Here is a 25,595-nt window from a genome sequence, read left to right on the forward strand (position 1 = left end):
CAGGCTCTGCTGTCCCTGGGATTCTCCAGGCAAGAACACTGGAGTGGGTTGCCATTTCCTTCTCCAATGCATGAAAGTGAAAAGTGAAAGTGAAGTCACTCAGTCATGTCTGACTCTATTCGACCCCTTGGACTGCAGCCTACCAGGCTCCTCCGTCCATGGGATTTTCTAGGCAAGAGTACTGGAGTGGGTTGCCATTGCCTTCGCCAGTGACTTTGGAGAGATTACTTAATTTCTCTGAACCTCCATTTTGCCATGTATAAAATAGAGATAGTAAAAGTACATAGCTCAGTTGGTAAAGAATCTGCCTGTGATGCAGGAGACCCCGGTTCGATTTCTGGGTTGGGAAGATCCCCTGGAGAAGAGATAGGCTACCCACTCCAGTATTCTTGGGCTTCCCTTTTGACCCAGCTGGTAAAGAATCCTCCTGCAATGTGGGAGACATGGGTTCAATCCCTGGGTTGGGAAGATCCCCTGGAGAAGGGAAAGGCTACCCACTCCAGTATTCTGGCCTGGAGATTTCCATGAACTAAGTCCATGGGGTTGCAAAGAGTTGGACACGACTGAGCAACTTTCACTTTTTCACCTACCTTGGAGGATTAAATATTAATATATAAAGTGTTTGGCACATAGGAAGCTCTTGATTATATACTTATTTACTCTTTGCATCATCAGGGACTAGTGTACTTTCATTAGGTAAAGAAAGGAAGCTTAATGTACCAAGTGAGTATTATAAGCAAAGCTTCAGAGCTGAGAAAACGGAGGGTTTTTTTTTTTTTTTTTTTTTGAAAATAATAAATGGCTCAGTTTGGCTGGTTCATATGGGAGCAATAGCAGATGAGGCTAGAAAGAGAGCCTGAGGCCAGATTGGTGAGGCCATGAGGAGCCACTGAGGGGTTTTGAGCTGGGGAGTGTCATAGCCAGAGCTGGGTTTTAGAAAGATAAGGCTGCTGGGTGTAGGGTGGATTGGGTGGGGACTGATGGGAAAATCCTTGTAGAACACTGTTGTCATCAGCCAGGAGAGAGGGCGGTGGCAGCTGGTAGGGCAGGCAGGTGTGAATGGGCACATGGCAGGGGAAGTCCTCTGGAGCTTGGTGCACTATAAGCTTGGTGCCGCATGGGGCGTGGGCTATACACACCCTTGGCCAAAGGCAGGTGTGACAGTGGTGCCCATCCAAGTCCAAGCGAGTGGCTGGGAACCAACAGCAGGGTTTTCCTTTTGCAGGCCCAGGCTTGGGAGGCCGTCCTTCTGGGATCATGTCATCACTGGTATCTTTGTTCCAAGAAAGAGACAAAAGAAAAACTAGAGAAAGGAGGGACCAGCCTCCTTTTGGTCCTGAAAACCCAGGGAGCCTGGTATCCTCAGGGTGGCAAAGCCCTTTAATGGTCTGGAAACAGGTTCCAGAAGACTTGCTTGGAAGTGAGAAAGGAGGCAGGCTCCTTTTGGGTTTTCATCTAGGTTTTTGAAAAGCAAAGCAGGCTGGCGAGAGCCGCCTGTCTAAGGCGTGTTTTATCTTAACCTTTGCATGTAATCCTGAAAGCCCACCTAATCAATTGAAGATCATAAAATATTAGACTTAATGCTGCAAAGTGCTGCTTTTTAATTCACATAACAAGCTCCTAAATAATTCAAATAGCAAACAGACCTGGCAAGTCAATGGTGGGAGGCTGCCTGGATCAGCGGGAGAGTGTCAACACATGCCGCATTTCCCGGATCGACTCCATTTCAAGAACCCTATTAAGTTAATTGCCGGTTTCTGACAGCAGAGAGCATGCTGGGAGCACAGCAAGCTTTATTAGCCTCCGTGGCATCTGGAGACATCAGCCATTTTGCCCCTACTTGCAGGCATCGAGAGCAGCATGGAGAAAAGTAAATCAAATTATGAGACAATAAATGCTTTTGGCAACACGTGGGCATCAGATTCATCGGCGGATACAAAAGAGTTCGAGTGTCAATTGTTGGCTTGTTAATTTTTTTATAGCAACACCGTCTGTTGCGAAAGTCTCACAGGGTGACATGGAACGGTGACATCATTTGGCACTGTCTGGCTGATGTAGGTCGACATTAGTGCAATCGAGGGGCCCCCACTCCCTGGGTGGAGAGAGAGTTTGTAAGTAGAGCAGGAGTTGGGGTAGACATTTAGAGAGCCCTCAAATAGTCCAGCTTCCTGAGTGGCTCAGTGGTAAAGAATCTGCCTGCCAATGCAGGAGATGCAGGTTTGATCCCTGGGTCGGGAAGATCCTTCAGGAAAGAAAATGGAAACCCACTCAAGTATTCTTGCCTGGGAAATCTCGTGGACAGAGGAGTCTGGTGGGCTACAGTCCATGGGGTTGCAAAGAGTTTGATAGGATTTAGTGACTAAACAACAACAGATAGCCCAGCGACTCCACAGAGCCCAAGCATTGCATGTTTAGGATTGTAGGCAGACCTGTCTGGGTTTGGAGACCCAGTGGAGACACCCATGGTGTTCTGGAGGCAGCTGGAGACGGGCAGGCAAGATGTGTGAAGTCAGGGTCCCCAGTCTTCTGTCCATTGGGAGGTTCCAAGTAGGCCATTGTTCCATGGCTAGCTGCTCTCCCCTTGGCAGCCTTGATACATATTGAGTTATGTAGTGGGTCGGGACGTCCTGGCAGCTTGGAGATGTACCAACAGGCGCTGCTCTGTAGAATGGGGATCTGATCTATCCAATGCACATTTCTGCTACATGAGAAAACAGGCAGAGAGAGATTCCTCAACTGTCCCCAGGTCACATAGACAGCCAGTTCTCTTCTGGCATCATCCCGTTTTGTGCTGTTTCTCTTTTAGGCCTTAAGAATGTGGTGCTATGGTGACAACCTAGATTAGATCTAGATTATCATCCTGGTTCAACTGTTTATTGTCTGCCTGACCTTGACTTAAGCTAAGTATGTATAATAACTTCTCTGTCCTTCTATCCTATTGGCAATATGAGGATGAGAGTGCTTACTTGGTGGGAGTTTTATGGACAGCATCGAACTAATGATAGGTGAGCTCGAGAATCTCAAGCTCGATAGCTCGGGACTAAGCATAATGTCATTACCCTCAACTGTGTGGGCGATTCATGTGACTGAGAGAGACGAGCAAGATTATTTATGCTTCTCGATGATTCTTTTACAAACCAACAACCTTCCAATTTATTTGCACATCTGAGTTTTTACATCAAGTTTACGTAAAGTGAGACAAATGATGTGCCCAAGTGTCTCCTCGCCTGAGTCCTGAGATCTAGCCTCAGTGTCTGCAGAAATAACACTTCTTCCAGAATCGGGTCCTTGATATGATAGGAATTCAATAAGTAAGAACATTGTAAATGACTGGTGGAGAGAGGCTGGGGGTAAAATCGGCACCGCTAGAAGTACAGCAGGTGGACTGTCTGTTCTGATCCTGGTTCTCAGACTCCCTTGTGTTCCTGGGGTTACTGCACTTTGATGCTGGGAGGGGTCTTGGAGATGGAGTCTGGCATCCTTGGGAAATTGCCGCTCAGAAAGAGTTGGTGACTAGCCTGAGGTCACACAGCTAGACAGCAGCGAAGCCAGTGACAGGGGCTGGGTCTCCTCCTGCCAGTCCTCAGTTAGGATTGACCTTTATGGCATTAAAGCTGATTCCACTTCGCCTGGGAAAGAGAACAAGTGTATACATACGCATGCGTGATTAGTCGTATCTGCCTCTTGGTGACCTCGTGGACTGTAGCCCGCCAGATTCCTCTGTCCACAGGATGTCCCAGGCAAGAAGACTGGAGTGGGTTGCCATTTCCTCCAGGGGATCTTCCCGACCCAGGGATCAAACCTGTGACTCCTGTGTTTCCAACACTGGCAGACGGATTCTTTATGACTAGTGTCACCTGGGGAGAATGTGCCACAGCCCCAAGACCCCTCTCTGAAAATAATAACATCAATGCGTAACTAATCTGTAATAATCACAACTGTCATTCCTAAGGGCTGAATTTCAGGGACTTGATTCACATTATCCATGGAGCCCTTTGTGGTGGGCATTACTGGGACTCCCATTTTTCAGAGAAGGAAGCTGAAGCTCAAGGGTTAAGTGGTTTTGCCCAAAGTGACACAGCTGTTAAGATTCAAAGGTAAGACTTGAACCAAGGCTCATGCAGACTTATGTTCTTTTCCTGCGGCAGCACCCTGCCCCACATTGGATTTTGGCTTAGGTTGGAGGTCTCTAGAACGTAAAACAGGGAGGGATGGATCACTGCCCAGGGCTAGAACAAGCCAAGATCAGTGGGCACTAGTGAGAAGATGCTGTTGGATGCTCCCCTGGCACCGGGACGTTCTGCCCCCTTACATACCACCCCCACTTGTATTTCCTGCCAAGCATGGGTTAGTAGCCAGGGACACAGAGCAGTCTCTAGTAACTCAATATATATGTTAGTTACTAGATATATATTGCACCCAACAGAAAACTCCAAAAATAGTGGCTTAAATGCATAAAGGTTTTCCCTCTAATGTACAAGAAGTCCTGGGGAGGCTGGTGTGGTGACCTCACGATCATGTGGGGCCCAGTCTGTGTCTCTCTTCTTGCTCTGCCATTCCCAACACTTGGCTTCCATCCTCGGTGTGCCAAGATGTCTGCTGTTGCTCCAGTCATTGCGTCCACATTCCAGGCAGCAGGAAGGAAGGAACAGGGTAAAACAAAGGGGTCTTTCTCCTGTCATCTCTTCTTCCTTTCAAAGAACCTTCCCTGAAATCCTCTGTGAGTTTCTCTTGTTTCAGTGACCACACCTTAGCCACATGGCCATACTTAGCAGGAAGCAGAATCTTGAACTGGACATATCGCTACCTCAAGAATATAGAGCTTGTGAGCAAAGAGTAATGGAAGAAGCAGAGGCAGACCCTGCCATGGCACGATTCTGTGGCACCTCTCCTACTTGCAAAGTGCTGATGACTGAGAACAGTCACGTTTTGAATTAGAGAAAACTCTAGTTAGCTCTGATCCGAGTTTTGTTTAATGCACGTGGAGATAATTGGAAACGCCCGGGGATGCCTCAGACCTAGGGTTGGAACCACTGTGCTTTCTGGGGCTGTTTGTTTCGGGGATGGCAACAATGATGAAATCAACAGTAATTCACACTGTCAGCAACTTTCATCCTTCACTGTCCCTTTTCAAAATACAAACACGTTTATTTCTCTGGATTTCTGCTGTTCATGATACATTTATTCTGTGGGTCTTCTGAGGTTGATTGGAGGATGTGTTTCCTGTTCTGGAGGAGTCACATGATTAATGGGCTGTAGAAACAAACACAGACACCACTGAGTCAGCTCCACCCATGTCCCAGGCTCTGTACATGTGGCACGTCATGTTACTCTCACAACATGAGAATATGGGAGAGGGATTATGATCCCATTTTACCAATGAAAAGTGGAGGCTCAGAGAGGCTAAGCAACTTGACCAAGATCACACAGCTGGTGCTTTGGAATGAATGTGTATCTCTCCCCTCCTCCCACTCACCCCCCCACCACTGCAGTTCATATGTTGTAACCCTAACCCCCGATGTGATGGTATTAATATCAGGAGGTGGGCCTTTGGGAAGTAATTAGGTTTGGATGAGGTCATGAGGATGGAGCCCCATAATGGGATTGGTGCCCTTAAAAGGGGATGAAGATTGCAGAGCTCTCTCTTTCTCTGCCAAGTGAGGACATAGTGAGAAGGTGGCTGTCTGCAAGCCAGGAAAAGAGCTGTCACTGCACACTGACCATGCCAGCACCCTGATGTTGGACTTCCAGGCTCCAGGACTGTGAAAAATAAGCATCTGCTGTTCAATCCCTCAGTTTGTGGCCCTTTTGTTGTAGCAGCCTGAACTGACTAGGGGCTTCCTAGGTGATAAGGTAAAGAATCCACCTGCCAATGCAGGAGATGTGGGTTTGATCCCCGGGTTGGAAAGATCCCCTGGGGGAGGGAGTGGCAACCCACCCCAGTATTCTTGCTGGGGTAATCCCATGGACAGAGGAGCCTGGCAGGCTACAGTCCATGGGGTCGCCAAGAGTCAGACATGACTTAGCAACTAAGCTCGCATGTGTGCAGAGCTGACCAGGACAGCTGGTCGGTGCAAGAGCTGTGCTTTCCCTCACACCACGAGCCCACCTCATACATCCCCATCCTTCACGCTCCTTCCCCATTGCCGACGACGACAACAGGGCCGTCACTGAGACCTCCAAGCCTCTCTGTCTTCTGAAGCCCCTTCTTACTTCCAGCTCCTCCTTCTTGCTCCTCAAGCCCTCTTCTTTCGGAAAGACCCCTTGAAAACTTGCCATAGGAATCCAGTTCCATTACCTGCCCCTGTGTGGGTTCTGCCAGCCACGCCTCCTTTCTGGCCCCACCTGGCGCATGCTCTGGTCCAGCCCATGTTCCCGCATCTCAGCTCATCAAGTCATCATAGTCCACATCACCTGCTACCTAGGACCAGAGTCCGTAAATAGGAACAAAACATAGGTGGTCCCCGTCCCCTGCACTCATCCCCAGCTCACTGAGTGAAGCCAGTGACTCTGAGGACAAAACCAGAAGCCCCTCTCCCTGCAGCCCCGAGAGGCAGGGAGGGCTGTGTGTGCAGCTGGGGCCTGGCTGCCTGCCGGCGCCGCTCACATCCTCATATACATAATCTAAATATATACTTTGAAAATTGAAAAAGAGCTCACATATAGAATGTGGCTGCACTCTCTTTGAACATGTCTCTTTAAAGACAAAATTTTCCAAGTGCTTTCCTGCCCTTAAGGAGACACTTGAACATGGCAGCAGATGTAAGATGGAAATTGAAGTGTCTCTCTCAGGCCACCGTACATGTATAAAACAGGCACAATCTATTCTAAGCGCTCATTAATAGCTGGTCTCTGAGGGCCCTGGCAGCAGCCAGAGGATCTTACTCATTAAAAAGGTGGCGAGGTAGACTTTTGTGCCTTCCCTGCTTCTCGCTGCGAGATCCTGGTGTTTAGATGTCGCCGGCAGGCCCCGAGATTGCTGGCACAGGTGACTATTTTCTGAAGGGTCTGAGAGTGTCACTGGCTCATTGGTGGGGCAAGAAACCCTTGTCATTTTTCGAGGGGGAATTCATCCCTCTTCAAGGTGGGCCCAGAGCAGCATTATCTGAAGACAGGTGCAGAGAAGAGAGAGCTTTAGTTTGTCAGCTAATCAAACGGTCATCAGTGATGCTCAGCACAGCATTGTGGTCCTCTGAACGCCACTGTTAATGACACAGTCACAGGCTTGGTCCTGGCAGGGAGGCCTCGGGTCTCTAGACCCTTGGAATCACAGGGCTGACAGACAGTCCCTTGGGTTTCACAACCAGCAGTGATCACTTGCAAGAGAGCCATTGGTTTACTCTAGCAAAAGAGAATCCTCAGCTCTTTTAAACCTCCCTCCCTCTTTGTTCTTTGTTTTGATTCTCCCACTGTTAGGACCAGTGTTTTGTCCTCTTCTCCTCTCTTATGGGGAGAGTGACATTGTCCTGTCCCCATTGGCATATCAGTGGGGATTCTGGACAGTTTTCTAGGAATCGGGAGGTCTGCCTGTCCAGCCAGAAACCTGAACACAATTTGGAATGACCTTGTTTACTTGGTAGCTCCCTTGATAATTGTGGTCTCACCCCCACGCCAAGGGTAGGTCTGGGGGCACAGATCTTCTGTCCTTTTACCTGTTTTTGCCACTGCTCGGCAAGGAGCCTGACCCCCCAAAACACTTGCTTTATTGAATTCATCCCAGCTAACAGAGGGATGAAACAGGGGCCTGAAATGGCACCCCACTCCAGTTCTCTTGCCTGGAAAATCCCATGGACGGAGGAGCCTGATAGGCTACAGCCCATGGGGTCACAAAGAGTCAGACATAACTGAGTGACTTTACTTTCTTTCACTTTACGTTTCTGTCCCAAGGCTGGGCTCTTAGTCACCCCACTGGGAGATTTGTGTGTGAGTGACCCTTTGTAGCCTCTAGGCTGTGGTCCCCAACTCTCCCTGGGGTGTTCCCTGCAGGAGTGCTACAGGGCTGCCCTACCTGGTACATTATTAAATCAGGATCACCCCAAGGCTACAGACCTGAGATTCAGACAAGAAGGTCATGGTATAGAGTTCCCATAGGGAATGTTTCCTCGTTTGTTTTTATGGCACAACATCAACCGTGGATTGAGAAATTCATTTATCTATCTTCACCCCACATTAGCAGGTATAAAATGTATTATTTTTGAAGTGCTAATAATGAATTGAGTGGTTTAAACTAAACTTCAAAATAATTAAGCTCAATATTAATAAAATAGGTTCAGGGTTAGAGGGGGTGGGGATATATACAGAGAGCATTCTGGAATTATGATTACTTTGTATGTAAAGAGCACTGGCTCATCCATGGAAGTATTTGAGTTGGCCTAGAGATATGCAGCCAACATCATTTCACAAATGATGAGGATTTCAACCAGAAATCCTCAGGGAAGAGAAATAGGCAGCAAAATCCATTCAGGTGAGGACTTACTATGCAACGTGTCCACCACTAGGGTCCAGGTGCTTTGGGGTTACTATGCATTTGGCTCTGAATGTCTGAGAAGCCAAAGTCAAGAGAGAAAAAAGAACAGATGAGGTTTGCAGGAGGTGCAAGTTCTTGAACTCTGGAGGGAAGTCAACTGAGAGGGAAGAGCACAGATAATGTTGACTCTTTTGAAAAAAGGATTTCAAATAATTTCTTAAAAGATCAAAGAATTGTCAGCCAAGTTCTCAGGCTGCTGAACTATCCGTCTCCAGTTAGTTAAAACCACCTGGGGGCTGGTAATCTGATGGCCCAGGGGTACCACTGTTCAAAATCCCCCCAGGCCTCCATCTGAAGACCCACCATTAGGGCATCACTTCCTGGAAAGAGCATGTGATTATGCTGCTGTGTGAAGGAGGCTGCAGGAATGGGCTGTGTTTAGGATGAGGGGGGCAGAGGGCTGGGACCCTGCGATGTGGGGTTCAGGGTTCGAGGAGATGCTGATGATGGGTACGCTGATTTCACAGTGGGATTGGATGGTGTGGATGGTTGGTGGGATAAAGGTCCAGTTGGGGCACCACTGAGCCAAGCTTAGATGTGACCCTGTCTGTGCACAAGGCACCCAGAAGCGTGACTGGTCCACAGCATCTTTGGAATCCCCAGACCGTCCTGACCCCGGGATCAACATCTCTTCCTTCCCTGAGAGCACTGTGTATTCATCTTCGTCTTATAAGCAGCTGATATGACACTGAACAAATATCCCTGAATGAAGGAATGGATTAACTAACTGAGCAAGTGAGTGCCAGGACTACCACCATGGTCCAAATGCCATCTTTCTTTCAGCTTTTGCTCAGGGTCACTTTCTCCAGGAAGCCCTCCCTGAATTCGCCTGCCCGATTCCATAGGCGCTAATAATGGGCGTGAGCCACTGTGGCTCCATGGTAAAGAATCCGCCTGCCAGTGCAGGAGACATGGGTTTGATCCCTGGGTTGGGAAGAGTCCCTGGAGGAGGAATTCTTGCCTGGGAAATCCCATGGACATACAGTCCATGGTGTCACATGAGTCAGACAGGACTAAACAACAACAAGAACAAAATAGGTAGGTCTTTTTTTGTGTTCTCTGTTGTCCCTCATTCCAGCTAGACAAACTCATTTTTCCAAAATACCTTCATTCAGTTGCTATGTATTCCCCACACTGTGCTAGACAGGAAGAGTTCAAGAGTAAACCAGACAGACAAGGAGTGATAGTCCAGTGCAGGGATTGTTGATTCACAAAAATGGGCAGGGGCCAAGCCCAGCCTCTGCCTGTTTTTGTAAATAAAGTTTTATTGGTGCACAGCCACACCCATTTGTTTACATATTGTATGAGACTGTGGGTTTGAGTGAGAACGGCAGAGTTGAGTTGTTGTAACAGAGAACATATGGCCAGCAAAGCCTGAAATATTTGCTCTCTGGCCCTTTCAGAAAAATGTGCTGACCCTGCTGGGGAATACAATCTAGAAAAAGATCTTCACAGCAGGATGTGTGCCCTGAGGGGCCAGAGCAAGTTTACGTGATTGAGACTAGCTGGGCGGGGGGTGTGCTCTTGTAGATTGGGTGGCTAAGGAGGCCTGCTCTCCTGGAAATGTCACCTGAGTGGAGACATGAAGGAGGAGAAGGTTGCCATGTGAACAGCTGGACATGAGCATCCTGGTGGAGGGAACAGCGTGTGCAAAGGCCCTCTGATGTGTTGGAGGAAAGGAGACAAGCTACAATGTGTGGCTGAGAACATCCTAAACAGGAGGACTGCAGGAGATCAGTGTTGGAGAGGCAGGCAGGGGTTAGATCTGTGATTCCCAAGGAAGGTGATTCTGCCCTGAGTTCATTTGGGATATCTGTTGGACTGCAAGTGTGCTCAGTCATGTATGACTCTATGCAACCCCATGGACTGTAGCCTGCCAGGCTCCTCTGTCCTTGGGATTTCACAGGCAAGAATGCTGGAGTGGGTTGCCATTTCCTACACCAGGGTATCTTCCCAACCCTGGGATTGAACCTGCATCTCTTGTGTCTCCTGCATTGGCAGGTGGATTCTTTACCACTGTACCACCTGGGAAGCCATTTGTTGGGGGAGGGGAGTGCCATATATGCCGTGAGTAGGCACCAAGGCTGCAAGACCTCAATCAGCATATCCAAGAGTCCTACACGTAGAGGGGCTGGCCTGGGTCCTGCAGGCTTTAGGATGTTCTGGTAGATATTCATGTAGGTAAAAAGCCAATTTCTAATAACCTGAGTCTGGGTATAACTCTCTAATTCACATAAACAGAAAGTAATTTTAGCACAGTGTTAATCATACATGGAATTTTCTAGGAATGGCGCTACTATATAAATGAAGGGATGACTGCTCTGTGTTTGTTTGGAGTATTACCAAGTGGTGCTTGTCATGTTGGGAAAATGTCACCCATGGCAACATCACTCTTGGTATTTGAGTCTCCAAACAGCACCCTGTCATCAGGTATGAGTTTCTTGTGACATTCACTATGATTTTACACACAAACACAAGTCCTTGTGTTGAATAGTGAAGTTGTGTCAGAGAACTGTCCAGTTGAAATGCATCTTTTTTTGATATGAATTATGTCTCCCTCCCATATGAAAGTTAATATATTAATATATTGATTAAAACATCTTGTGAGTAGATAAATTCTATTACTATTTCCACTGAATTCTATATCAGGATATCAAAGGAGCATTACAAAATATTGGCTGAGACAAGTCCTGGGACTGGATCCCAAAGTTTTCTGTACATCTTGATACAGGGTTTGGATTTTATGCTGAGGAAAACAAGGAGCCATGGCAAGATCTTAAGAACAGTGATGGGTTCTTTCAGGCAAGGGTGATGATTACACCTCCTCCTTTTCTCTTTGATCTGCCATCCTTCTCCTTCCAGCACCTGGCATGATGCGGGGTGCCCAGCCGGCACTCTGTAAATTAAAGTGCTACCAGCCAGAACAACCACAGCCCATGAGCTAAGCAGGTCTGTATGCCTCCCATACAAACTGAGATTGCTGAGGCCAACAAGGGTTAAGTTGCTTTCCTGGACCAGGTAATATCTGGTAAGTGATATCTGATAAATAGATATCTGTATGCTTGAGTTGGGGGTTGTTGTTGTTTAGCTGCTAAGTTGTGTCCGACTCTTTTGAGACCCTATGGACTGTAGCCCTCCAGACTCAACTGTCCACGGGATTTCCCAAGCAAGGATACTGGAGTGGGTTGCCATTTCCTTCTCCAGGGGATCTTCCCAAACCAAGGACTGAACCTGCGTCTCCTGCATTGGCAGGCAGATTCTTTACCCCTGAGCCAGCTGGGAAACTCTGGGTTGGGGGTTACCCATCTCCTTTTCTTGCCCCTGAGAGCAGTTCTTTGGGGCTTCCCTGTTTGCCCAGCTACCCACTAATTCTGCTCAGGCCCAGCACTGCCCACAGGCCTACCTGCCTCACTCCAGTTACCTGACTGAGGCTGCAGGCATCATTATGTCCCAGGAGCCAGCTTCTCCACCTTCAATCCTGGCCAAGATCTAAGAATATCTCCGAGAGTATTCCCCAACACCTGCAACAGATGTGCCCACAAATTACCTGGTCCCAGGGGTGGGGAGCAGGCCAGGAAAGGGCAGTGCTTTCCTAAAAGCATTACACACTTAATTTGCAAAGTTACATCACACATATGTGCACAGGTCAACTTTCTGGGAGCTTATTTCAGAACCGGAGGCAGGTCACGGATCCTGAGCGTGTCCTTCACAGAGAAGGCAGGAAGGCCTGTAGACGTTCCGTGAGTGTCAGATTCTTTCACACAAACCAGGGCAGATGGGGAGAGCTGGATATTTGAGGGGCCTGTTTCATCTCTGCACGGGCCCAGTGGGTGCCTCGACAGACACCATCTCACTTCTTCCCAGGAAAGCCCCTACCAAATGCGCATGCGCGGATCCTCATCTCACAGGTGTGGAAACTGAGGCCAGAGGAAGTCAGGTGTCTTTCTGTCTCTTACAGACCATGTGACATGGGCAGAGTCTGAATTTGAACCCAGGTTCCAGACTCCTAATTCTACTTTTTCCCCACCGCCCAGTGCAGTGAGAGATGGAGCAGGGGTGATGCGTGTTACGTATTACTTTTTAGAGTGCAGTTGCACATATACATCTGGCTACACTTCAAAAAGTCTTTATTGAAGTATAGTTAATTTACAATATTGTGTGAGTTTCAGGTGTACAGCCAAGTAATTCAGTTTTACAATACATATTTATATATATTCTTTTCCAGATTATAATTTATTGTAAGATATTGAGTGTAGTTCTGTGTGCTACAAAGTAAATGCCCTTATTTACAAGACAGAAACAGATTTACCCAAAAAACAAACATGGTTATCAAAGGGGAAAAAGGTGGGGGAGGAATAAATTAGGAGTATAGGATTATATACGCACTACTGCGCTACTAGTAATATACACACCACTATATATAAAGTAGATTTTAAAAGGACTTACTTAACTATAATTTTTAAAAGTTATTTAATGGCCTTGGGTACTTTAGTTATAAGAGTCACAGAGAAAGCTAGGGAACCTATGTGAGATTACAGCCAAGGAACTGTCTACAGAAGCAGTGAAACAGCAAATTGTAAAAATGAGTAAGATTGAGTTCACTCGACAGTTGTGTCAAATTCAGCTCATTTCATTGACAAATTAATTGCCTTGAATTATTATTCGTAATGTTAAGGTTTTACAAAATAAACGTGGTCATTGCATACTCAGAGGGGACCATTTAGAAGTCCATTTATTTCTAAAACTAATACTAGATACAATACAGTTGCAAAGTTAGAACCCTCATTCTTCCTTATGCTTTTATATTCTGCCTCTAAAATATATTTGTTTCTTCTCCTAGCTATTGTTTTTACTGTGATAAAACATGCGTGCCATAACATTTTTTGTTTAAATGATTTTTAACTGTATCAATAGAGTCCAGCGGCATCAAGTCCATTCCTACTATTGCACTACCTATACTTTTTCGTGAAACGTAAAAAATCTCTTCTGAAAATTCTAGCAAAGAACAAATGGATCAAAGGCATGGAGAAAAGTCAGCCCCGCACACCCCCAGATCCCCTTCCCCGGGTCCAGGGAGCACTTGTAAGCAGGTCTGCTTGTCTAGTGAGATGTGGATTTCTGCCAGATTTGCTCATTCGGTGAGACTTCTTCACTCCTTACCACCGAGAGAGCGTCTCAAACCCAAGCTGCCTCTTCCCTACCTCTATATTTCCAAGCAACGTTTCCCTGACCAGATTTACATTTTCAAAAACCCTTCAGATAATCACAAACCCAAGAAACTTCCACTCCTCTGAGGTTTAATTAGGAGAAACTGTCTTCCTGGTACTTCCGAGTGCCTGCCTCTAAATTTCTTGGCGGAAAGGCTAGGTTCACGGCAGATGAGTGGGAGCTAGCAGAACCTGTGAATCGCCTCCCGCTCCGTCCCCGTCTCTCCCCAGCGACCGGGAGAAGGCTGGGCTGCAGGTCATTGAAATCACATTGTCGTGTGCCCTCTGTCATTAGGACCTAGAGAATGGGGACGATCGGAACGCAGGATAACACATTAGTGATAGATAATAGAGTCTAAATAAACATAATCAGCTTTCCTCTAGTCTCCAGACCAAAGCTTATCTATAAATACCCTAATGACGCCCCACCAGCCAATTACTCGTTTCTTGGAAGAGCCCCTTATTAATGGCGTTTGCAGTGAGGGAAAAACATTAATTATTGGACACAGTGGGATCTTTTACGTGCTGTCTGGTCCGGACAGCACCAATTAATGCAACAATTATTATCAACGACTGTGGCAGCATACTGAGCGCAGCCACCCTGGGCTGGCTTGGTGGGGTGGGAGAACCTGTGTGCTGGGGGACCATCACCCACTCGCTGTTCCGGGACTCTGCTTCTTCCTCACTGCGGAAACTGCTGGAACAAAGCAGAGGGTGGCCAGAGTGTGTTGGGTGTTCCTTTTTTTAAAAGTTATTTATTTATTTTAATTGGAGGATAATTACTTTACAAAATTGTGATGCTTTTTGCCATACATCAGCATGAATCGGCCAAAGGCATACATGTGTCCCGTCCCTCCTGAAGCCCCCTCTCTACCCACCCTATCCCTCCAGGTTGTCACAGAACACTGGCTTTGGGTTCCCTGTGTCACAGGTTTTTCCTTTTAAGCCTGAGCATAGTGCTCCTGGGGTGCTAAGTAGGGGCGAGGAGGAGGATTCAGGCACTGGTCTGTTGTGTTGAGTTGTTCAGTGAAGCCAGGTAGAATATTGGAGAAGACAGGCCACCCTTCTGCAAAGAGGGGTGCACCTGGCTTGCCAACCCTTACCCCCCACCTCTAGTCCCTTCCCTCTCACTTATCACACTGCAGTCCCACAGTGTCTCGCTCAGCTTTTCCAATTCAGCTGTGATCCATCTGCCCCGGGACATTTACACAAGCTTGAAAGATCTCCTGCCCTTTGCAAGGCTGGCTCTTTTCCAGATGTAGTATGAAAGTTCTCTCTGTAGTGAGGTCCTTCATGAGCCTGAGCCCATAAAACAGCTTACCCTTAATATTAGTCACTTCTTGTTTCTATTCTTTACTCAGCACCTATACTAAATTATAGGGCTTCCCTGGTGGCTCAGAGGGTAAAGAGTCTGCCTACAACGCTGGAGACCCAGGTTTGATCCCTGGGTCGGGAAGATCCCCTGGAGAAGGCAATGGCAGCCCATTCAAGTACTCTTGCCTGGAAAATCCTATGGACTCAGAAGCCTGGTAGGCTACAGTCCATGGGATTGCAAAGAGTCTGACACGACTGAGCAACTTCACTTTCACTTTCACACTAAATTATATTTAACAAACATTTATCATTTTATTTGTGTTTGTTTCCCCCACAAGAATGCCAGCTCCGTGAGAGCGGAGAGTCGGTTTTCTCCAGCATGTCTTGGAGTGTCTTGCATGTAGCAGTTGCTCAATAAATATTTGGTGAGTGAAAAAAACAGTGAAGTATAGAAGCAGTTCATACTTAAGGGGCTCCATACTCTTATTTTGGCCACCTGATGCAAAGAGCCAAACTCATTGGAAAAGAACCTGATGCTGGGAAAGACTGAAGGCAGGAGAAGAAGGGGACAACAGAGGATAAGATGGTTGGAAGGCATCACCGACTCAATGGACGTGAGCTTGAGCTAACTCTGGAAGATGGTGAAGGATAGGGAAGCCTGTCGTACTGCAGTCCATGGGGTTGCAAAGAATCAGAGACACCTGAGCGACTGAACAATAACAACAAAATACCAGATGCCATAAAGACTAAACCAGCAATTCTGTTGCAGAAATTCCACAGGAAAAAAAAAAAAAAAAAAGCCCAAATTGCTCTATCAACAGCAATAATGTCTCCTGCAAACTCTATGTGGACTCTGCCTCTGCATTTGAAAAGTGATGAGTGTGCTTGAAGGAACTTGATGGACTGTCTTGTAAAATATGGGCCTCTATTATTACCCACATCATGGTACTTTATTGGAGATGGCTAGAAATGAACCTTCCCTGCCCAAGGTATAAAACAGTTGCAGGAATGCTTTTATTTTTCTCTTCTCAGTGACAAGCAGAGGATCTCTTCTGGGAGGCATTAATTACAGAGTACTTTGGAAAATTGGTTCAGAGAAGGCTGGGAGAACTCCCCTGGGCCTTGGTCAGGGCTCTGAGAAGAGGGTGTGCCCTTGTGGTCCTGGAAAAAGAGCTCCAGGCTATTTCTACTACAAATTACCCTTCGGAGTGTTAAAGTTGCTTATTTGTGTTATTCAAAATCAGAGTCAAGTTCAAGATGCTCATTCAACCTCACTGAACCTCAGCAACCCCCAGGGCCACTCACTGGGGTCCAGTCTCATGCACCCTTGACTGAGGTGGTCTTCTCCTGAGGTTTTCTTACTGACGAGGGACCATGGAATCTTAAAAGCAGCCATGGGGAGTCCTTAGCCTAGGGCTGCTCTACAGATGTGGCCATGGCAGCCTTTACCATCCCAACTCCCCTAAATAACTGTCTCCAGGGAAACACTTAGAAGTAATGGGGACACTCAGGGCATCTGTCAGGGCTGTTTTTGCTTTTATCTCCTAGAGGGTGGCAATGACCTCAACTTGCAATGATCTCACTCCGTTTGCATGCCTCCAGCACATTTGGTCTTGACCCTGTGATCGAGTTCAAGACTACCCAGCATCTAGGCAGTTGAGGGGCAGACAGATTGTAAGCTGCTGGAGGGCGGGGTCTGCAATGTCCCCACCCTGTTCAGTGCCAGCTTGGCGATGCCAGCTTGGCAGTGTTCAAGTCTGTCTCAATGCCACGTTGCACTCACATTGTAAGTCTCTTCGTCTCCACCCTACCCCTCCGACACCCGACCAGCCTGTGATTCTTGGACAGCTAGAACCACAAACTTGCATCCATCTCTAGTGCCTAGTGCAAAGGGCCCAAGCCCTCGAAATGACTTTCAGACTTCAGAATGAGGGAAGTCACAGGTCCTTGAATGAAGCTGCCGCAAGGAGATGCACAAGATGACAATTCCCGCTGCAGAGGTACCTCCCTCTTCCTTCTCCTTGAGAAAGTGCATTTGGGTTACTGTGGACTTCCAGATGCCCAGGATGAAAATTAAAATGAAGCATTAGAGTGAAGTCATTCTGAACAAGGAGGTTGGCTCATCTGGGTTTGAATCTTGGTCCTGCCACCTACTGGCAGGAGGCATCGAGCATGAAACTGAATCTTCCAGCACTTTGGTTTCCTTGTGTCTAAGATGATGTCTCAGTCAATAAAGAATCTGGCTGCAATGCAGGAGAGCTGGATTCGATCCCTGGGTCAAGAAGATCCCTTGGAGAAGGGAATGGCACCCCACTCTAGTGTTCTTGCTGGGAGAATTCCATGGACAGTGAAGCCTGGCAGGCTATAGTCCATGGGGTTGCAAAGAGTAGAACACGACTGAGCAGCTAACACACTTTCAAGATAGAAATGGCCAAATTCTCTTCACTTGGGTGGAGTGTTCCACGGGGTGATGTCAGTAGAGTGTTTACCATGATGATTAGGATAAGATAAACTTTTAATAGATGTTAGCTGCTGTGATTACTGTGCTATAAATGGAGAGCTTCAGCACATGGGACAGAGGTCAGCTGACAGATTTGTACTGGATGCTCACTGGGGGCCTAAGTGTTGTCCTCTGCCCTGAAGATGCCATGGTGACAAAGGTTGAATCTATCCCAGAGAATCTGTTGCACATTAACGATGCATGGCTTACTGCCGACTGGAACTCACTTATCCTGGAGACTCTGGCCTGTGTCTTGCAGAAGGACACCTTACATGGATGCAGAGTGTTTGACAAAGGAAAGGAAGACCAGAGATTGTGGGGGTGTGGGCTGCTTCCAAAGGCACCAACGGCAGTACTGGGGTATATTTCACACCTTGCTGTAGTCCCCAGACTGCGCTGGACAATTACTGCATGTATGCATACTCAGTCAGTCGTGACTGACTCTTTGCAACCCCATGGACTGTAGTTTGCCAGGCTCCTCTGTCTGTGGAATTTTCCAGGCAAGAATATAGAAGTGGGTTGCCATTTCCTATGCCAGAGGATCTTTCAAACCCAGGGATCAAACCTGCATCTCTTGCATCTCCTGCATTGGCAGGCAGATTTTTTACCCCTGTACCACCTGGGAAGCCCCTGGACAATCATTAACCATCTTTAAATCAACCAGTGCCTGCAGCCATGTAGAAATGCCCATGTCAGAGGATCTAAATCATGGGCTGCAATTCAGATTGTCTGCCATTAGAACTCTAAATCAGGGCTCGTGTTTGAAACTGCTGTTTATTTTCTCTGTGGCTTCCTGATAGATTTCTTAATCAACTGATAGATACTATCAGCTGCTCAAGGGGATGACTGTCTATTTCTCTAGGATACTGCGAAACTCCCTGAGTGAATGTCATGTGTGCAATATGGCAGCTATCTTATTTGGCCTCCCCAAATGTACTTTCTAAATTTGGAGAAAATCAGCCAGGCATTTCATGTGCTGTGAAAACAGACAGACAGAAAAGTATTTCATTTATGTAGATTTGATGTATAGGATCTCTGGTTTATGCCACTTGATATCATTTGATTCTAATTCCTCCTTCCTCTTTATTTGTCATCCCCTCAACCACACACACGCGCACGTGCACGCATGCACACACACACACACAGTAGTTCCATGCCCGACTCTTTCTCAAACACAGTGATTCTTGATTTCCTGGACTGTTGAAGAATATGGTAGTCATTTAAAAAGTGTTAAATTCTTTCCCCTAAATTGCAGTGTCTCTTCCAATGATTTCCATGATTATTTAAGACAAATGACTTTTCTTTTTGAATTCAGAATATAATTTATTCCAAAACAACAGCATAAGTTTCATATCAGTGTTCAGTCTCTATTGTGCAGTCAGCTGTACTGTGCTATGCTACGCTAAGTCACTTCAGTCGTGTTTGACTCTTTGTAACGCTATGGACTGTAGCCCACCAGGCTCCTCTGTCCATGGGAGTCTCCAGGCAAGAATACTGGAGTGGGTTGCTGTGCCCTTCTCCAGGGGATCTTCCTGACACAGGGATCAAACTCGCATCTCTTATGTCTCCTGCATTGGCAGGTGGCTCTTTACCACTAGTGCCACGTGGGAAGCAACTCCGGCCATTAGTGGAAAGACCGATGAAAAGCAATGCTCTTCCAGTTCGGAGTTTACCCACCCACGATAGTTAAGGAGTAAAACTTCACAGCTGGCTCACTGCTCTCCACTTCTTATCTGATCACACTTGCATCATGCTTGCTACCTCGTGGTATTTTGTGGCAAGTTCAATACCTTCTCTAGTGCAGTGCCCATCTGTGAACCTTGTGTAATTGGGGTCCCTCACGAAATATGTGTACTTTACATAATTGCTCTAACCGTGTGCATCATGTAATTGGAAACCAGGGACCTTTGAGCCATCTAATGACATCATATGACTTTTATTAATTTCTTCTCATTTGCTCAGTTGCCCATTTCTATACTTGTTCTAAACTTTGATGAGGAAAGGAAATTCTGATTATGTAGTTACCAACAGAGTTTATTCACACAATAAAAGCAATATCGAATGAAAAGGAATGAAGTCGGTGATAAATGAAACCCACAAAAATATAAAGCCACGGTACTGAAGACTCTCTTGAGTACCAACAACACCTTCCTTTACTTTGAGGATGGAAAAGTCTCCTGAGCTCCAGACTGCCTCTAGGTAGAGTGCAGGTGAGCAGGCAGAGGGTACAGGGAGGCCCTGGTGTAGTGAGAAAGAAAGCTCTGGCAAAGAAAACAGGTCCTGAGACAGACTGATTAGTGGAGAGATCTGGGGTAAGTTATTTGGATTTGTGAGGCCTCTGTTTTCTCATCTATATAAAGAATCAAAGTTAACCCTCATCTTACTGAACAGTACTGGGTGTAAATGAGATAATTTATGTGATGGACTGAGCACAGTGCCAAGTTCCTAGAGAGTACTCAATAAAGGAAGGATAAATGCTTTTCTAATAATTAGAACCAGTTAAAGCTTTATTGACTATGCCAAAGCCTTTGACTGTGTGGATCACAAGAAACTGTGGAAAATTCTGAAAGAGATGGGAGTACCAGACCACCTGACCTGCCTCTTGAGAAACCAATATGCAGGTCAGGAGCAACAGTTAGAACTGGACTTGGAACAACAGACTGGTTCCAAACAGGAAAAGGAGTATGTCAAGGCTGTATACTGTCACCCTGCTTATTTAACTTATATGCAGAGTACATCATGAGAAACGCTGGGCTGGAAGAAGCACAAGCTAGAATCAAGATTGCTGGGAGAAATATCAATAACCTCAGATATGCAGATGACACCATCCTTATGGCAGAAAGTGAAGAGGAACTAAAAAGCCTCTTGATGAAAGTGAAAGAGGAAAGTGAAAAAGTTGGCTTAAAGCTCAACAGTCAGAAAACGAAGATCATGGCATCTGGTCCCATCATTTCATGGCAAATAGATGGGGAAACAGTGCAAACGGTGTCAGACTTTATTTTTTTGGGCTCCAAAATCACTGCAGATGGTGACTGAAGCCATGAAATTAAAAGACGCTTACTCCTTGGAAGAAAAGTTATGACCAACCTAGATAGCATATTGAAAAGCAGAGACATTACTTTGCCAACAAAGTTCCATCTAGTCAAGGCTATGGTTTTTCCTGTGGTCATGTATGGATGTGAGAGTTGGACTGTGAAGAAAGCTGAACGCCGAAGAATTGATGCTTTTGAACTGTGGTGTTGGAAAAGACTCTTGAGAGTCCCTTGGACTGCAAGGAGATCCAAGCAGTCCATTCTGAAGGAGATCAGCCCTGGATGTTCTTTGGAAGGAATGATGCTAAAGCTGAAACTCCAGTACTTTGGCCACCTCATGCGAAGAGTTGACTCATTGGAAAATATCTGATGCTGGGAGGGGTTGGGGGCAGGAGGAGAAGGGGACGACAGAGGATGAAATGGCTGGATGGCATCACTGACTCAATGGACGTGAGTCTGAGTGAACTCCGGGAGTTGGTGATGGACAGGGAGGCCTGGCGTGCTGCAATTCATGGGGTCGCAAAGAATCGGACACGACTGAGCCACTGAATTGAACTGAAAGATGGCATGGGCTTCCTTGGGGATGGGCTAGTGAGTCCCCTGCCACTGGAAGTATTTAAGAGGAGGTAACTGGCTTCTCAGTTTCTTGTGCAAAAGATTTACCTGGGGAGAGTGTTAACAGTTGACTTCTGATTTACATAGGTTCTGGTTGGGGTCTGAGGTTCTGCATTTGTAGTTACCTCAGGTCAGTGGTCCCCAACCTTTTTGACACCAGGAACCAGTTTTGTGCAAGATGATTTTTCCACAGACTGGGTGAAGGGTGGTTTGGGGATGATTCAAGGGCATTACACTTATTGTGCTCTTTATTTCTATTATTATTACATCCGTTCCACATCAGGCATTAGGTCCTGGAGATTGGGGGACTCCTGCTATAGGCGATATTATTGCTACCCTATGACCACACTTGGGTAGAAGGGAGCTAGTTGATTCACTGGGGTTGGGGTTTGCTGGGGAAGATACTAGACAACCCAGATGGACCAACATGCTCCATGGTGTCCTGTTTGGTGGCCATTGGCCAACTATGGCTGTTAAGCGTTTGCAACATGGCTGAGTCCAAATTCCGATGGACTTTGAGTATAAAATACACAAAACTTGGTATATTAAAAAAAAAGAATGTAAAATATCTCAATAACTTTTATATTGATTGCATACTGAGGTGATAATATTTTGATATATTAGGTTCAATCGTATATGAAAATTAATTTCACCTGTTCCTTTTTATGAATTCATTTAATTTTTACTCTGGCTATTAGGAAATGTAAAATGCCATGTGTGGCCCACATTCCATTCCTATTGGGAAGCACTGAGCTGGACCAGCCCCACAGTCCCCCAGCGCACCCAGGGTCCGTGGTTTTCACGTGGACTCTAAGCTGATGTCCACGTGTGCCTAGGTGTGTGTCTCCTGGAGAATGTGTGGCCTGCTTCCTCCCTCTGTTGATGGTGTGGGCAGGGGAGAGACAGAGCCCAGGTTCTCCAGCCTCCTGATTGCCTGGGACCAGGTGTAGGGTGAGGAGGGAGCCTCTAGGTCTCTCCACTTTTCCCTCCCTCCTCATCTCCTTCAGAGCTAACAGACAACAAAATGCCTACAGAATAATCAATTTCTACCTTTGAATATTCATTGGAAGGACTGATGCTGAAGCTGAAGCTCCAATACTTTGGCCACCTGATAGGAAGAGCTGACTCATTGGAAAGCACTCTGATGCTGGGAAAGATTGAAGGCAAGAGAAGGGGGCGACAGAGGATGAGATGGTTGGATGGCATCACCGACTCAATGGACATGAGTTTGAGTAAACTCCAGGAGATGGTGAAGGGCAGGGAAGCCTGGTGTGCTGCAGTCCACGGGGTCGCAAAGAGTTGGACCTGACTTGGTGACTAACCACACCTTTGAAAATGTAATTTCTTGAAACTGCCTTTCTGGAGGAAAGCAAACTTTGTCTTTTACCCAGAGCTCCTTACTGAACTTACACCTCACCACCCAAAAAGCTGCCTGGGGGAGATATTTCCTTTGGGAGCTGGGTGTTCAGGAACCCAGGAGGCAGAGGCCCTGTCAGTGTCCATGGATGGACTCATGTCATCTCCCGGAAGGTCTCCTGGTGGATGTAGCTTGAGGGCTCCTGAGGGTCTGAGGAAATGAGTCCTGTCACCCTGCATATGATGTGGCAATCAGAGGTGGGGCATGCACATGTCAGAGGTCAATGCTAGTGTAACCCCATAACTGCAGACTTTTAACATCATCACTAATCTCTGCTCCCCATGTCCAGCCTCATGCTATTTTTGCAATGTATGGTTGGGTTTTTGCATGCATAAAAGTGAAACTGGAATCTGAAAACCACCTGCTATATCATCTCCACCATTTCCATCTTTCCGCATCTGTCCGTATCCGTAGTGACTGCTGGATATGAGGTTCTGATTTTTGCTTGAAGAACAGGCTCTACCCCTGCTCCTATGACTTTGCACAGTCATCTCTTTGGATAAGACCCAGTGCAGTAAGGAGTAAGAGGCTTGAATCCAGCCCATGTTCCTTTCTACCTGCGGACTTCAGACAAGTGGTACAGGAGTTCTGCACCTTGGTTTCCTTTCTGGAAAATAGTGACTTTGACAACACCTGCCTCCCCCCTCGGCAGAGCTCTTGTGAGAATTACTGAGATTATACGGTAAGGGGTTGAGAAGAGTTCGTTGTCCTAGAAGACTGAATATATTATGGCTGTTATTCTTGGCTAATAAGCACTCCCTGAATGGCAGACTCTTTTTTCAGCTGGCAGAGTACCTAGAAGAGCCCCCAGATTGCACACCTGGGTGAATAAGTCAGGTCCCGGGTGGCGATGATGTAACATCTATTTTCAGTGGCCTTGGCAGTTCAGGGAGTGACCCATTTTCTTGCACTTCGTCGAGGTCATTGCAATGGATTTCATCAACCGAGAGGTCTGGAAAGGAGCTTTTCCTGCCACTCTGGACCACTTTTACCCTGTGTGAGTCAGGGCTGGGAAGGGTGGAGGGACATCTCCATGCAGACATCCACGTTCAGCCAGATGGTAAACAGAGGTGGGAGGTGGAGCAGACCACACGGGGCCCCACTTGACTCCCCAGGGACATCTGCTGCATCGCCAGAGAGAGGGGTGGATTTTTGTTTGTTTAGTTTTTGACCTGGAAAATGTAGGTTGGATTTTCCAGGTATGTGCAGGACTTTTTGAAGATTGAATGACAGCGTCCTGGGGGAACACGTGTTGTGCAGCTCCTCCTGTTGTTCCCGATAGAGGGTGACATGGTTCCTAAGTATCTCGTTGGGCACCCTTGTCTGTGAGAATTTCTCAAGAATTCTGAACTTGCACCCTGGGGAGAATCATCGTGAGTTTCCGTACCACCAATCCAAACGGAACAGAGGGCTGTATGTGAAGGAAAACTCCAGCAAGTACAAAGAACCTGGGGGTTCAAACTCTCTTTGGGATGAGACTGACTGTGAATAAAAAAGTATAGATACTCAACTGAGTCGTTACCTGACCCAGTGTAAATTGAGTTGCCAGAGCTGGTAACTGATGTTAGTCATTGAGTCAAATCAAATGAGGTCAATGCTAAGAGCAGAGGTTTGAGCCAGATGGTCCTGGATTAAAATCGTGCTGCACTGCTGTTGGCTGTGTGGTCTTGATCAAGTCACTCAACCTCTCTGAGCCCTGGCGTGCGTGTCTGTGCGATGGAAGGTGAAGCCAACCTTACAGAGCTGTCAGAGCAACTGGGCAGGAGGCAGCCTGAGGCCTCCTGAACCTCCTGGTAAAGACTCAGGCTCTGCTGTTCCCACGTGACCCTTGGCTCCCTGGCTGCTTCTCATCTTCCAGGTTCAGCTTAAAGGTCACCTCCTCAGTGAGGCCTTCCCTGGTCACTCATGGGAAGCTCCCTGCTCCTCCCACTCCCTCTTGCTTTCCATTGCTTCCTCTGGTTTGTTTCCTTTCCGGCTTGAGATACAGTCTGCAATTTTCTTGTTTGTTTATTGTCCTTTTTTATTTGTTGATTGCTGGCTGTCTCGGGTCATAAGATGGAGGTCACTGAAGGCAGGGGCTTGATCCCTATGTGTTGGGACTTGGAATGCCTGACTCACAGCAGATGGCTGGAATATTTAACCAAAGGTCCTTGTAAACAGGGCAAGCTTCTGAGCCTCGCTGTTGTTATTCAGTCACTAAGTCATGTCCGACTCTTTGCGACCCCACTGACTGTAGCCTGCCAGGCTCCTCTGTCCAGGGGGGATTTGCCAGGCAAGAATACTGGAGCAGGTTGCCATTCCCTTCTCCAGGGGATCCTCTTGGATGAGGGATTGAACGCAGGCAGGCGGATTCCTCATCACTGAACCAGCAGGGAAGCCCTCTGAGCCGCGTTAGTCCTCAGTTTTTCTGTATCTGTGGCACCGGGATCCACTTTAAAGGGTTGTCGTGTGAAAAGGATGCGCTGAGATCCAGTGTGGATTTCACTGAGCACAGGAGTGAGTGACGCACGGCAGAAATCAATAGTGTTTAATAATATCATGAAACAGCATATGGAGTAATCAGTGCCTCCCCCCAAACATATATATATTTTTTCCCTCTGCTCCTCTATGAGTTTGTTAGTCTTACTTGTAAATACAGGCTACACAGAATGGAAACCTTGGGTTAATAGATGTGACCCTGAGAAATGAGAGAAGAGAAAACAAGAGTTGTCAAAACCCACTATTTCACTTATTATGGCAGTGGAAGGGGACACTCATTAACACCTCAGCTGTCTGAAGGAGTCATCCTAGATGGGAAAGGCGTTATCTTTACACTTACTGGTACATTCCATCAAAAGAAGAACACAACTCTTTTCTTCTGTAAGTTTATATAAGGACATTTCTTCATGAGATCATCTCTACTAAAAAGATTTGATGTTTCCTCATCAATAAGAACTACAGAACAGAGTGGATGTCTTTTTTTTTTTCGTCGAGTGGCAAGAAG

The 25,595-nt window shown here is 46.8% G+C and overlaps 1 long non-coding RNA gene across 3 annotated transcripts in view; it reads left to right on the forward strand.

Annotated features, from left to right (window-relative positions):
* LOC109579098 (uncharacterized) overlaps nt 1-25,595 on the forward strand; it is an 84,016-nt gene that overhangs the window by 9,404 nt on the left and 49,017 nt on the right. Inside the window, exon 3 of one of the 3 annotated variants that reach the window (XR_011564301.1) lies at nt 1,226-11,555. The exons of 1 other annotated variant lie outside the window; for it this stretch is intronic. This is a non-coding gene — a long non-coding RNA (uncharacterized lncRNA). Of the gene's footprint in view, nt 1-1,225; nt 23,972-25,595 lie in introns of those variants that run through there. One more of the 3 variants, XR_002183777.2, reaches the window with a different exon arrangement.

This window comes from Bos indicus, chromosome 26, assembly GCF_029378745.1.
Source record: "Bos indicus isolate NIAB-ARS_2022 breed Sahiwal x Tharparkar chromosome 26, NIAB-ARS_B.indTharparkar_mat_pri_1.0, whole genome shotgun sequence".
Classification (NCBI taxonomy): domain Eukaryota; kingdom Metazoa; phylum Chordata; class Mammalia; order Artiodactyla; family Bovidae; genus Bos; species Bos indicus.